Raw genomic sequence first — 10,103 nt, 5'->3', positions numbered from 1 at the left:
ACAGTTTGGGTCACTTAATTAGTCTAGAGGTGTGTAATAAAAATTTGAATAAGTTGTAAAACTAATTAGACTATGGTTTGTAATATCAGTTGGTTTGTAATAGTGCCTGTTCCATACTATAACCTGTGATCGATCCAGTTGCATGCAAGGGGTCATATTTATTATATTATTCCGCTGTGATTATTTTATTTTGTTTTATTGGTGAGTGACCCCCAAATGTAGACCCCGGGTTTGGAGGGCGTCACAGACAATGTAAATTTTAGAAGGTTAGATTCTTGTTCCATACTATAACCTATAAGCGATCCTGAATATGAGGGGTTATATGTATATTTATTTTAATATACAGGTTTTTATTATTGAAAGTTGTGTAGTGACACTCAATCCTGACCCCGGATTTGGGGGCGTCACAGTTGGTATCAGAGCTACAGGTTATTGATCACTGGAATAAGAATTGGTGAGGGTAAGATAGGAGTGATAGGTCATATGAGATAGGAAAGATCCTAGGCATACTCATTTTAAGTTCAAATTGAGTGCGAATCAAAATTAGCAGGTCCGATACGGAATTGGTAGGCCAGGATTGTTAAAAAAAAGGTAAGGCGAATATCGCAACACAATAGGTATATTGAGTTTTCCGATCCTACAGTGATGAGGAATCGATAGATCGACGGAGACTGGATATGTTACCCTATATTTCATGCGGTTTTGAACAAGATGTGATTAAGTCTTGTAAGAATTTCACTTAAGAGAGGCTAGGTGAGTTTTGGGTACGATTTCACTTAGAATTAGGTAGTAGGACGAGCTTCACGCTGGAGGCAACAAGCTGATGGAAGCTGATGAAGAACCAACGTTGCACGTTTCGAAGGCACCACCACTATGAGAAGATTCCTATCACTTATCGGGAGTTACGCAAGGAATGATATCTACCTTACTAAGTATAGGTAAGACTAGCAAGAAGATGCGACGTTATCTATAGACCGAACATCGAATCGCCTGCGTGGTTGTAAGCATAGCGTCAAAAACGATGGCAAGAATATCAGAGATAGTACTAAATGTCAGCATTGCGGTAGGATTGCGAATAAAATGATATATGACGGTAAATGAAGTTTCGTCGACTAATAAATGTGAGCAGAATCCAAGGAAGAGTAGAAGATGTACCAAAATGGAGAAACTCTATGTGGGTATTCCTTTAATTAGATATTTCATTAGTGGATCAGGTGAATAGCAAGTAACTTATGTAGTAATGATTACCAAATAATTGATTTTCAAAATTTTAAAATAAGATTTCAGAGAAGATTTTCTTAATCAACTTTCAGAATATTTTTGGTATGAAATGAGTTTTACAATTCGGTTGTCGAATTACTATTTATGTTCTTGTTATTATAAACAGAAAATGACCTAAAAAAAGAAGAATGGAATTAGACTTAGTATTGTTAATCTGGAGGACCAAGTAGACCCACTAGTGAGAAGAAAGTTTAAAGTTTTTCGTGAAAGATGAACATAAATTTTGTTTAATATTAATGATTAAATCAACTTGTTAAAAGATTATTTATCCAATTCATGAAATTGTTAAAATTTAACGAGATTCGTAATTTGAACGGACAGCGGATGACTGAAGGAAATGGAAGAATCTTCCAGATAATTGGAGAATAATAGTATTTCTATCGATGGAGTTGAGACGTTGCGGGATCGACTGTTACCTTACGTGGCATAAAGGAAATCAGAAGTAATAATTATAAATTTCGTAGGAACGCGATTACGATCAAATCATTAAAGCATTTAATGTGGAGGCATTTCCAGACGACATTTTGAAGATATAATGTGACCTAAATGGTGAATCTCTCATTCGACTGGTTTCTGAAGGCATAATTAGGTGAAGCGTGGAAGGTGATCAACATCGAAATTCCTCTTCTTAATACAATAGCATATGTTCTTCTTGATTCTTGGATACATAGAAGTTTCTTCTATGTATAAATCATATGAGGTGAAGACGAAAGAAAATTTGTTGTATTCCTTCTGAATTGTTTCTCTCCTCAAATCACTAATTTCTGATTGAGACAAGTAGTGTTGTGGTATGATAATTTGTCGAAAGGATGAAGAGTCGGGTGGGACGCCAGCTAATCATGTGCTATATGCCATATAGTATGAAAGACTGGCCATCTTAAATACGAATATGGTTGTCTCATTTACATCTAAATCTTCACTCATTCTTCTTCCTTCAATTTACTGAATTACAAATTCTCCTAATCGTTTGTGGCATTGTTATTCCTTATTCAGTTTTCAATCAAAGTCATATTCGCAAACTCTCCTATGACGTCTGTTCTCCAACGGTTTCAAAAGAAATAAAATAGTGTGGCACGTGGAATCATACAACAAACATAGATATGACTGCAAACTGATAAATGGTGGACATCTGCGGGTAAGGAAGAAGGAATTCATCGATAACATGGACGTGGCGAAGACATTAAATCTTACAGCTGTTCGTGCTACGAGAAGCTTATCAGTACAATAAATTATGTTAAAGCGATGCACTGCAAATTAGAAGATTTCGAAGAGAAATATATCATTAGTAAACTGTAATAAATGAATTAATTACAAAATAAGGAAGTAAAGTTGTGTGCATCGGACAAAGTAAATATGACGCGCTTTAAGTTAGACGATTTTGACGTGGAATGAATGATCAGTGAACCGTAACAAATAAATTAGTTATAAACTAAGGAAGTAAGGCTGTATGCAAAGCGTATGAGTGTCGGGACAATAATCGGAGACCAAGGGAATTCTGAACACTGACTCAGACAGGAAATTAATACGTGAAGCATCCCTTCATCGCAGAAAGATATTTGTCGTGAAGATTCAAGATCAAAGAAATCTTAATTACAAACAAATTTTGAACGTGTTCTTCAAGAAATTTTGAAGTTCTTTACCTTGAGTAAATAAGTTATGATGAATTTAATACCCATAACCGGGTCGGTGATGAAAGCTCGATACGGGAACATAAGTGGAGGTAAAGTAATGGTGATTCGACTGCGAGACCTTTTAAGAAATAACAACCTGATGATGGAATTTTCACACGATGGTGATGATAATAATTAAGACCCAGCGTGGTTATTAAAAGATCAACAAACTCACTAGTGAAATTGAGTGTGTATTGTCAAAGAAGGAGTATTGGTGTAGTTCGTTGAAGGATGTAGCATAATTTTTAAAAATAACTATACCCAATTAGTAATGGTAAGGGATAAGTTAAAGAAACTTGCGAAATAAAATTTTTAGAAACAACAAGATAAATTTTAAAGTTCGCTAATATAATTTTGTAATATTCTAAAAGAACTGAGAATAGTATGGTCATAGTAATCATTGTTGGTTTAAGACCTTAGTCCCATTTCAAAAAGATATATGTTATGCCAGTTAATCATACAAATGCTGGTCAGAATGATATAGTTTGAAATATGGTGAATGGATGAATTTGGTTGATGGAAGTGGATGGATATGATTGCAGATGATTTGGTAGATTGATGGTGTCGGCTTGAGTCCGACTGGTAGTCGATGGTATAGGGGAGGTGCTGCCCAAATTTTCAGATATTACGCTACATGTAAGGATAAAGAAGTATATTCTCATTCCCAGTTGTACTCTAAATGGTTGTGATTTCGATTCTTGAGGAAGAATGTTATGATCAAACCGACTTTATATAATTGGTCTTTGATTCCAGTTAGCTAGTCTTCACTTGATTTAAGTGATCAGTTAAAAGAGTTAATTGATCAACTTTACCAACTAATGGTTAGTTAAATGGACATCGATTCCAATTAGATTAAGTCAAGCTCTAACATGATTTTTAGATCCAAAATCAAAGCGGTTACCAAGTTGAAGGAAGTGATGGCAATAGCAGGAATCGAAAGTTTAGTAGAATTAGCGTGATGTTACCATAGTTATGTGCAAGATTTTATCTAGATAAATATGCTCTTTTCGACAAACAAGAGGAACAGAAAGTAATTGGTACATGCTAGTAAGAAGAAAATTTTCAAGAACTGAAGGTTCAAGATAAAGCAAAGATAATCTATCATCTATAATAGCATTCTAGGAAGGACTTGAAAGTATACCCATGTCGAATGACGATTGAATAAAAGTTTTCGAAAGCTTGCAAATCCAAGTATCCAATGTAAGACGAAGACTAACGAAGTACACATGTGAACTTGGGAAGAAGAAATGTTGATCAATTGAAAAAAAGCCAAATATGTGATCAATGATGATTTAAGTGAGGTTAAGAAAGTAACCATCGATGAATTTGATAATTTTGTCAATAAGAACTTAAATATTATAAATAAAAGTCTTTTATTAACCTCAGAACTGGTTTATCTAATAACGCACATATTAATATTATCAAGAAAAAAGACATTCCTTATGTTAAAAGAGTTAATGAGTAATGAGAATGAAGAACTAAATAAGAAAAGAAGTGGAATCAAAAGGGTGATAAAGAAATTCTATAAAATAGTTCAGGATAAGCAAGTGGTGATCGTCAGCTGTGTCAGAACTGATAGGAGAATGAAGTGAAGCACCGATAATTGAAGATAGAAATTTCATTCAAAGAACGCGTGTAAACAGGGGAGATTAAACCAAGGTATTAGTGGTGAACTGTTAAAGAAGAACGTTACAATGAATCTCATATCGGAATTCCTTAGAAATAAAGCAAAGCCCTGAAGATTCTAATGAATGATTTACCAAGGTTACTTCGGGAAATGAGGTAAGAATTCTCATCAGTTACTGTATGAGTCGAGCTGATGTCAAAAGCCCTGTATCGTATAACCTAGTAGAAATGAGATATTGAGTAAAGGAAAACTTCAGAAATGTGGAATGCAAGAATAATGAAATAAAGGGGTACTTCGCGCTATACACAAAAGTGATCATAGAGAAAAAGAGAAGGGAGGTATGAAGTCACGCATCGATTATCAGAAATTGTAAGTTTGAAGATTAAGTGAACATAATGTACCAAGGGTAATCGGATAAGGTAATTGTATTTATTAATAACATTCTCGCCCATTCAAGAACTAAGGAAGACCAAGTTGAACACCCGAAGATATGCATGTGAAGGGTGAAAGATTAGCAACTGCGTTCTAAGCTTCAAAGGTATGATTTCTGGTTATAATTGATTATGAGCTCTAGTTGTATGGTTAACTACCAAACAGGAAAGGTCCATTTAAGGACCGCTGTCTTGAGTAGAAAAGAAAGAGTGAATATCATTAGGATTACCGAGGAATGAGTAAAGGAATTTGAAAAGTTAGAAATTGAAGAACAGGTTTCGATCCAGCTTCTAGATTATACTGATACTTACTTTGTTGTTAGATATCAAAAGTGGTATTAATATAGATGATTGATGTTGACCTTAGTATGGAATGTTGTGAGCATCAAAATTCATATTGATATCTAATTTGATATGACAACAAAGTGAGTATTAGTACCCAGAATTCGGTTTTGAATAAAGTTGTGATTCATCCCATTACAAACTAATATTTCTTTCCCGATAGTAAAGGATTTTCGCTCAATGAATATACTTGTTAGTGATTAAAAAGAAATTGAAAAATACTACAAAGTGATGAGTTAAATGCAATTGTCGAGATTCTCTTTTAATTTTTTTTATTTTGAATAGGTTTAGAATATTTCGAAGCATCAGACGCCATGAGCTCAGTATATCGGGCGCACACGGATGGAAAGTACAAGAGACCAGCTAAAGGTTCTCGAATACGATTGAAAACGATTATAGGCCAGACTAACCAAACAGAAGGAGACGCGAGAAGTAAAGTAAACAGTCAGGGAAATGGAAGGTGCATAAACCCAAGTTATTAAAATTAGAAAGAGAAGCAGATTAATATATATTAAGTTAGTCCATCGAGACAATGAGATAGATAGAACGATTACGAATGGGTTGACCCTGTTGTTACAGGCATAACGAGTTCATAAGATGTTCAAATGTATATGACTAAAAAAGGTAAGTTAGCTCCCTACGTACAAAATGAAGGTTGATTCGGGTTACGTGAGTAATTAACAGATTTAATGTCGGTGACAGACCGTTGAGTTGTGATTAACGTAATGAGACCCGAGGAATTATAGGAAAGATACTCGAAAAATATCATAGTCAACGACAGAAAGTAAATACGCCCTGGTCTCAGTGCATCATTTATAAATGAAGAAGAAGATTACAGGAACGGTTAAAGAGCCTCGAATGCGATGGGAAGCGACTACAAATTAGGTTATTTGAACGAAGAAACATATGAGGACGAGGTTTAACACCGAGTAACAGTTGGAAACGCACATAAGCATGAGTTACTAGTATTAGAAAAAAAAAAGAATTAAGATGTTTTATGCTGGTCCCTCCTAGATAGTAAAATAAGTCGGATAAATAGAAGTGAGTTGGCTTCACCGCTACCCGTATAGTGAATTTATAGGGCATTTATATGTATATATCCAGAAGAGTAAGTTAGCTCCATTATATATAAAAGATGGAGATTTGAATTGAGTTATACAAGCAACAAATATAATATGATGTTAGCGAGAGGCTATTAAGGGAATGATTGATATTATACGTTAAAGTTATAAAAAAATTTAAGATTGAGAGATTAATCTTAGAAAATGAAAGTGATAAAGTTGGAAAGTATCGGTATTATTCCTTAGCGTGATTCTGAGGACAGAATCCTTTTAAGGGGGGAAGAATGTAACATCCAGGAAATATCGTGTAATTATTTGTATCAATATATGATTATTATGTGAATATTATATGAATTTTTGGTGAATTATCTGATGATTGATAATAATATTTGGATGTTTGTATATAATAAAATGTGATTATGTTAATTTTAATATGTCCAGAATAAAATATAGATAATTAAGGTATTTTCTGGTAATTTATGGAGTGTTATATGATTTTATAATGATTTATGAATTTATTAATTATTTTCTGAATAATTATAAAATTATTTTATAAAGCCGGGAATCGTTCGACTTCAATCGTTTTTACGTTTTTACAACCCGAAACTCTTCCGAAAACACCTTCCTAACCTAATTTGGTAATTCCAGACATTTTCCGTGTTTTGACTTTTTCGATCCAGATTACGGTTTGACACGTGCGCGGCCCGGCGCAAAATTTTCGATACGATAATCATGGTGGTGAATCAACAAAACCCGTATTCTCGAAAGACGGGATATTATTACATTATTTCCGTATAAAGTGTTTTATAAAAAGCCCGGTTGGGATAATTATCCAAAACTGATATCAAATCGGATCGTTATTGCAGTTACCTAGCGGCTAAGCAACTAATTTAACGATCCAAAACGATCCAGAACGAACCAATATTCCGTAAATATAAATAGCATATTTCTTATTTCATTTTATTCGTTTATTCATTTATAACCAGTAAAAATATAGTAATTACAGAGAAAAACCCTAAAAACGATACGTTCTTAGAAATCAAACGCACGAACGAAGGCGTTATCGAACTCCGATTTAGGCCTGTAATATATCAAAATGAAGCTCTCGAAATCTTCTTTCTGAATCAACCATTTGTTTTTGCCTAGAAATCAAGGTATTTTTTTGAGTTAATTATTTTATTTTGAATTTATTATGGATTTTTGTTCTTGATGTTTTTGATATGATTTGATGATTCCATCGTGTAGAGAATAATTTTCTGATCATTTTGGTATATTATATGTTTGATTTTGAGTTTCACATCATATAGAAACGGGTGTTTGATTTTCGAAAATTAAAATTAGGGTTCTTGGGTTGAATGTTCTTAATTGAAAATTGGGGGATTTTGATTCTGGGGTTATTGGATGAAATTGATGATTGGGATAGTTGTATCTTATCATTTGCAATTCGATTCCCATATTTAGTTGAACCAAACGATTCCTGGAAGTATCAATCCGAGTTCATGGGTTTATATATTTTTCGATTTGATTTTCTGAACTATTCTCGAATTGTTCGTTGATATAGTGTACTGGGTTACATTTGTATGAATTCTAGATTTTATTTCATATATAGAACGTTAAGTTTGGTGTAGGAATGAAGTAACCCGTGTTTTCGCCGGATTGCTCACCGGCGAGGAGGCGGTGATCGTCGAAATAGACGATTTGATGCTCGTCAGTGATAATTGTTGTTGGATTGCTTCGCTTCTAAGAGTGCTGAGTTGAAACCCATCCAAAACGAGATTGTTTCGAACGGATCGACGGTGACCGGCGTTTTTGCCGTCGCCGGAAACTGGGCAGGAACCGTCGGGGTTCATCCCGACTCGATCGGGTTGGGTGAACCGGTTACGCCCCGCCTGGGTTGAAAAATATACCCGGTTTTGATTCCCATTTTCCCTAATTGGATTTCTAAAAAATATTTCTGGGTTTTCTTTTTATTTTAAATCAAAATTCATTTTTAAAAATTGTTTTTAATTTCCAAAATGCATTATTTAATTATTTCGAAATCATTTTTAATTCCAAAATAAATCTAAATTAATTAATTATTTAATTTTAGTTAATAATTATTTATTTAATTAGTTAATTAATTTTAATATTAATTGATTAATTAATTTAATTAGTTATTAATTAATTTTAATGGATTATTTAATTAGATTTAATTATTTATTTTTTATTTAAAAATTCCGAAAAATAGTTTTTACCTTTAAATATTATTTAAAATTATTTTCAAGGCTCGATAATTATTACAAAATTATTTTAAAGACAGATTCGAGTGTTCGAACTCTGTTATTTAATTATAATATGATTCGGAGACCCATTTTAATTCCGAAAAATATTCAATAATTCATAATAAATCAACCGTTCATCCGTTTAATACGAAACGAACGCCTCTAGACTCAGAAAAATATTTTGCTTCTATTAAAAATATTTTTGAGACCTAAATTCCTTTGTATTTAAAGGATGTTTGTTTTATGGATCATTTTGAGGTAATAATTGATCGATAAAATATTCTTTTTGACCCGATTTTAATTTTAAACGTATAAGACCTATCTTTTGTCGATTCAACTTATGTGCTACATGAATTACGTGATTATGTGTTATATGATTACATGCCCTATGTGTACGTGTTATGTGGATAATGAGTCAGCGTGTCTTTTAAACATTATCTGATTGTGATTTGATCTTTATCTATTATTATCGGGTCGGTAGACGATAGGAATAAATTTATAGACTAGACAAATATATATTGTCAGTTCATTGAATAGTGTCTTTTATAATAGATACACATAGTGCGAGGCATTCAAAGCCAGACAGGGATTGCAGAAGTAAAGCCTGATTGCGTGTAGTAATGAAATGAGTGGATTCAGAATAAAGATAAATCTAAGAGAGTAAATTATAAGAAAGGTCAAGTAGCCTGTCAAGAGGAATACAGATGCAACAGGACTGAGTGATATGGCAGATAGTTAAAGATCAGTAGATTATTAATTGAGGCAAGTATTCCTAACCTTTCTCCTAAAATACTGTAAATATTTATTCGCTCATATTCTAAGTTCGGAATAGTTAACTGTTTTATATTTCGCTACAATTACTCTTATTATGCTAGTTCTTTTTATTATTGTTCATATAATTCGATTGCTCTCTTGAGCAAATACCCATTCGTTCAGGTTATTTGCGAACCCTGATTTGAGATGTTTTGAAATCAAAATGATTTGATATCAAAATACTCTACGGGCTAGACGATTATTATGAGGACCGGTGATGAGCTGGATCATATGGGTCAGAGATGGACCGGACCCTTAGGCCATAGTTTCCTGGGTATCCCATATGTTGGTTGGGTCTATGCAGTTGGGTATAGATCTGCACTATCTCCTGACTGATCAGCAGGTTATAGTGCATATGTTGCTTTCTAGTGTCCAGTCTAATTTATTGTTGATCGCCATTAACGACATTCCTTCCCGAATAGTTCATAATTACGAACTCAAACAGGGATTTGATTCAAAAGGATGAAATATTAAAACAATCATTGTTCTTTTACAGCAAAATGTGATTTATGATTAAAGGCCAATGAGGGCCGATGTTGTGTTCGCTCAACTATTTAAATTTATAAAGACGTTTTAAAATCATTCAACAATCGTTTCCAGGAGCTTTCTGATCTGAT

The sequence above is a fragment of the Apium graveolens genome, chromosome 4 (assembly GCF_009905375.1).
Source record: "Apium graveolens cultivar Ventura chromosome 4, ASM990537v1, whole genome shotgun sequence".
Taxonomy (NCBI): Eukaryota; Viridiplantae; Streptophyta; class Magnoliopsida; order Apiales; family Apiaceae; genus Apium; species Apium graveolens.
This window is presented reverse-complemented; position numbering follows the sequence as displayed.